This window comes from Anomalospiza imberbis, chromosome 1 (assembly GCF_031753505.1).
Source record: "Anomalospiza imberbis isolate Cuckoo-Finch-1a 21T00152 chromosome 1, ASM3175350v1, whole genome shotgun sequence".
Lineage (NCBI taxonomy): Eukaryota > Metazoa > Chordata > Aves > Passeriformes > Viduidae > Anomalospiza > Anomalospiza imberbis.
In genome coordinates, this window is record NC_089681.1 from 87,700,453 (window position 1) to 87,706,321 (window position 5,869).

General features: G+C 39.1%; 1 long non-coding RNA gene across 1 annotated transcript; it reads right to left on the reverse strand.

Annotated features, from left to right (window-relative positions):
* Nucleotides 1-1,830: 1,830 nt before the first annotated feature.
* LOC137481031 (uncharacterized) lies at nt 1,831-2,569 on the reverse strand. Its single transcript, XR_011003280.1, has 2 exons — nt 2,342-2,569; nt 1,831-2,058 (listed from the first exon to the last, which is right to left on the reverse strand). It is a non-coding gene; the product is annotated as an uncharacterized lncRNA (long non-coding RNA).
* Nucleotides 2,570-5,869: the final 3,300 nt, after the last annotated feature.

Here is a 5,869-nt window from a genome sequence, read left to right on the forward strand (position 1 = left end):
CCCCATAGGGACTCAGAATGTTGTCGTCCATCAGCATCCTACCAGGAAAAAGCCCCCACTGAAACTACATCCTGGGAGAGCTTGAACATTTCAAAAAGGCTCATGGAGCCATATTTCTGGAAGAACAATTAAGGTGTTATTTATGAGACGCCATGTGCAGTAGCCAAATTGATGTCCTTTGACACCACTGTTGTGGAGGTTTACTGATAGGGCTTGGTAACTCTAATTGAGGTGAAGAAAACTAGTCCTGAACCTTGTGGGCAGGCTGAAATGACCAGGATTTATGGCTCACAGCTTTATTCATTGCCAGTTGAGTACAATTATGGATGTTAAAAAGGGTAACTAAGGAAGCACTGTGGTTATGGATCTCCTTAGGAGAATAGGAATAACAAAAAATAAATGTAAGTGGTACCAGACAGGTGAGTCTTAAAACAAAAGACGTTATTTCTATTAGTAAAATACTCCATTTCCACTCTGTAGATTGATACTGCTATTTGTGTGGCTCAAAGCCACTTGTGCCTTACTTACTTTTTAGGTAGATAAAATTCCAATTCATTTCAACTGAAGGGCTTCTATTTAAGTGCCTTTGATATAGTCAGTCTATTAAAATGGGAGGTGTTAATTTTCCAGTAATCACTACACTTCTCTTCCTATCTCTCAGCTGAAAGGACAGCCTCATCCTGCATGGTAAAAATGTAGTAATGCATTTAATGCCAGGCCATGATTTTAGACCTCCAGCTGTTTTACTGGTTGTGTAAGTAAAAATAAGATAATGTTATGCTTGGTAACCATGGTTTTGTAGGCATTCACATTTTACAAATCACTGCACAGTATGCAAACCATTATATATATTTAAAATGTTTAAAATCAAGACTACCAGGAGTCTACCACTTCCATTACTTAAGGAGGGGGACTGCTAGACTGTGAAGAGTGATATATTCTATCAAGCTACTCAGCAGAGTTATATTATCAGTGCAAATTATGTGAAAATATGTGCTTCAGCAAGACAAGAAAGGAGTATTCTCTGCTATAAAAAGTGCTCTGTGGGAAGCTAGATGGAGTCATTGGTTTGGTGTAATATATGAGTAAAATCTTATTTGTTCAAATAATAAAAAAGGGAGAAAAACAGAGCATAGAGAGAAAGGAACCATGAAGTACTTGGTTATTCCCTCCATGTACAAAAACCTGTTTCTGCCTCAAACAAAGGAATTGAGACTTATCTCCCACAATTTTATCCAGGTGTAACAACTCATCTGAGCAGAGATCTCCCTGATTTATATGGGCAGGAGCAAAAACAAAACCAGGCTCAGGAAGAAGCAGCTTATTTATTCGTTCCATGCATAAAGGCAAAAATATTATACATCACCAGTATGATCATAAGCATATTGTTAAATCCAAGCAAACCTTAACTGGAATATTTCTTTGTAAGAAAACACTGGTTAGTGGAGCTATTGACAGCTGCATTTTCAAGAGCATCTGCTTTTAGAAACAGCCGCCATTCAGAACAAATGTTTCTGAAGGCAGATTGTGCTGCTCTGATTAGGAGTACAGGAAAAGATAATGGAAATGGATAGTGTTTGGCTGCACCTGGAATTGCTTTAAAGTTCAGTAGGAAATTTGTAGCAGGAGTAGGAAAAAAAATGACTTCTGCTTGTGTTGTAATTTTTCAGAGAATGCACATGTAGTTCTCTGGATAGTATGAGCTCTCAATTTTAATTAAAAAATGGTAAGTATTACATACTACAGTCAGACCTGATTAATCGGGGTGGAGCTGGTTTATGTATATGTTTGGGAATAAAAGTGCTTTGGTTATTAATCAGGGATGCTGTATTTATTTATTTTAGATATTTATTCAGATTGGTCCCCATTTGCCGGCCTCTAGTATTCAAAAACATCCATCAGGGCAAAATCACAGCTCTGGTTTCCAGAAAAAAAAATAAATAAAGTAGAGGAAAGAAAGAAAAAAAAAAGTTCTTTTTCAAGCCATGGTCTTTGTGCTCTTTGTTCTTTTCATCTTCGGGATGCATTTGGGCTAACTTCAGAGCTCTTTCTTCACCACTGGAAGGAACAGAAACCAACATGTCCAGCATCCAATTAAATAGAAACCTTCCGCCATTCAATTAAAAGAAAAGACCAACCCAAAGTCTGAAGTTTAAGCCAATAATCCAGTTTCATGAATAGGACTGGTAATTAAAACTTTGACTACAGCAAGAAGTTCATATGTGAATGGTGGCAACATTAGCTTTAAAAACGTCTCCTGATATATGCCCAGAAGGTCCCACAAAAGTTACTATAGCCCAAGAGGTCCACACATATATGCTGCCAATAGTGCATTCATTACCTGTTTGAAGGAAGATTTCAGCAGTGTAAAGAGCTCATTTGTTTAGCTTTAAATCAAGAAAGTCGCCAACTGCTGCTCTTCATCAGAGGTGGAGTTTCAGCCCCATGTCCTGTTCACCTCCCATTTTTTTGAGAAACAAAAGATGGGCAGTATGCATAGAGTTCTCCTGAAAATGGTGTTCTCTTGCCTCTGGTGCAAACTGTAGGAAGTCTCCTTCCCCCAGCAAAAAATATCTGACACAGGAAAGAAATGTTTCATCAGCCAGAGCCAAAAGGGAGAAGAGGTGGGTTTAGCCTGACACAAAAAAGTGAGAACAGATAACCTATTTCCATGAGGACAATTCTCAGTGGTCCTACATCACTGGGGTTTTTGTTATTTACTTCCTTGGATTAGTGCATTTAACAATCAGGACAAGCATCTTGAAATGTTTTTCTTCACAGTGAACAATCTAGAAATGTCACATAAGGAAACCCATATATACATCTGAATTCAAATTCTGACTTCCTTTGTGTTTTGGCCACGAAATCTTAATTTCAAAAATAGCACACTATTCATTCTGCTGGAAATATCCTAGATATACTTTAATAATAATTTTCACACACTACATCTGTGAAAACCTGCTATACAAGGGTTCTTTTCTTTTAACAGACATCTAACAACTTTGCTCTACAAACGCACTCACACAGAGAGGGATTTTATCTATATGCTTTGCATTCATGAATTCCCTAGAATAATAGGAAACAGCTACTTACATAAACAGGCTCACCTTGCCCACACACACTTTTGTGAACAAGTCTGTCTGCAAAGTAAAAATAACAATTTGTCTTTATACAGTATTTTCAACTAGAAAACAATTTGCTGCTTGTAAAGTAGAAGTTGTGCCTTCATGTTTCTTCAGGGTACTGCAAATGTTAAAAAAAAAATATAGTGTCATTAGAAAAAGTTCAACTTCTCTCAGACAAACAACATATGCTAACAAGATGTCCCTACATTGCAGATGGGTACCCGCTTCCAAATTCAAACTACCAGTGTAAAATCTGTGTATATTCACTAGTGAATGAAAATGTGGTCTTCTGTGCCTATTTAAACTTCAGTGGGGATCACTTGAGATTACACAGGTTTCCATCTGATGAAACAATGTGGTTGTATCATGTTGTTCTTGCTATGTTCCAGAGTGAAATGTTTTTGTGTGCCTGAAGAAAGTGAGAAATAAAAATGTGTGCACTGTTGCAGAGACCAGAAAGATATATCTGAGCTATAAGGGACTCAAATTTGTTCAATTTTTTCCTGGCCCACAGCTCATCACTGGTAATCAGAATAGCTTATGCCATCAATCTCCTTAATAAAGAAAAATAAGATTTAAAGGCTGGCTTATCTTCCTGAGTTCTCATGCTAGGGTATCTGGGCAACATTCAGAGTCCCCAGGGAATCTCTAAGGGCTCCTCCAAGGCTGCAGAAGATGAAGGACCTCTTTAGCTCAGAAGCCTTCTACATTTGGAGGAGTACCTCTGGACAATTCATGAATTAATTTCATGGAATCATAGAATACCCATTTGGAAGGGACCTCAAGGATCATCTGGTCCAATCTTTCTCGGCTAAAACAGTCTACACAAGACAGCTGAGCACTCTCTTTAGCTGAATCTTAAAAGCTACCAGTGTTGGGATATCCACTACTTCTCTGGTAGATTACTCCAATAGCTGATTGTCCTCATCATAAAATATTTTCCTCTTGTGTCTAATTGGAACTCCCCAGGAATAATTTATACCCATGACCGATCGTCTTTCCATGTGACTCCTTGTAAAAAGGGAGTCTCGATCTTTGTAGCCACTGAAACATGGTGATAATATTTCTCTGATTTGTCCTCTGAAGCCAATGTAAGACATGCCACTTATAAAGGGTTCAAGAAAGACAGGAAGACTACTTTCTCCTCTGCTGGAGCATGATGTGAATTTGCTACGAAAAGGTTCTTCTGCACAGGCTTCTGCAGACAAAAGGGCAGCCAGGCTGAACTCCTCTGGGTTATATCTGCACCATGGCTCTCAGTTAGTGGGAGATGAAGGAGTGGAAATATCACCTGATATTCCTGAAAAGGGGACCTAAAGGGATGCCTATCTCCAGGCTAGCCTCCACTCCAAGGACTTTTCTAAGTGTCTCAGAAACAATGACAGTATGAATATGATCAGTGTACAAAGACAAGTTCGCTTCACATGCAACACGACAGGGACATGGACATCCACTGGACACCCCGTTTGCTCTGGGATGGCGCTGCACAACACAATACAGCAGCAATAAAGTCTGGTGAGGACACCCCCAACAGTGGTTAGTCCATGGCTCTGATTTCCTGGGGATGCATAAGGTCACCCCAAGGATAGGCATATCTGTCCCCTCATATTGCACAGTTACTTTTGAACCTGTTTGCATTGGTTCAGCTAAGCCAAGAGGTAGAGTAAGTGTCCCTATAAGTTTTATGAAAAGAAGTGGACAAAAAGGCGCAAGAACTTATTAGTGCCGATGAAAGGAAAAGCTGACGATCTCTGTCTCAGCCAGCAGAAGATCCACACAGAAAGGAGCTGTGGGAAGCTATTTGAGGAGAATTTTACTGTGCAACTGACTGAGTGCTGGAACAGATTTTCCACAGAGAGACTCTGGAGTCTCCCTCACTGGAAATATTCAAGAACCGTCTGGACGCAATCCTGTGCAACATGCTCCAGGATTGCCCTGCAGGGAGGTTGGACCAGAAGATCCACTGCAGTCCCTTCCAATTTCACCCATTCTGTGAAACCAGGCTTCATTACTTCCAATACTCATGGAACTATTTGTTTAATAGGTTTTTTATTCATGAAGGATTTCTATGGAAAAGATGAACACCAGAGAAACCCTTCTTTTGCAACATCTTTATAAATTCTTCACAATGGATGATTGTATTATTTAATACACTCATATTCAACAATTTTGGATCCTATGTGTAATATCTTACCACCACTTTGGAGACTTGTAGCTTTTAAACTTTGGCAGTTGCTAATCCATCAGCTGTCTGAAGCAGTCAGTTATGATTTGTTTTTTGTGTCTTCAGTGCTAACAATTGGATTTGTTCTAAATACTGAGATTTACCAGACACAAGCAGGGATGCAGGAGAAACAGTGTATATTTAAACATATTGTTGTTGCTATTATTATTATTATTATTAATATTATTAATAATAATATTACCACCACCATTATCATAATAGAGAAAATCCAACACCATGAAACCCATATTGTGCATAAATACCAGAAATGAACACACCGCAAAACATTAATGCCCTAATCGCCAAGGTTGCCCTTGTAGTTCCCTACTCCACTTCTCTCCCTAAGGGAAAAGTGCTCTAATACAGAAAGGAAAAAGGCAGCAGTATTCTTTCACCTGGCTATTAGGTCCTGGTACCCCACAATGCTGGAAAGAATTTTCTGGGCAAGGGGGATGGAGCTGAAGATCAGCTGGTCTATGTGAGATGATTCCCAGGCAGTTTGGAAATGTCCTTACCCAAA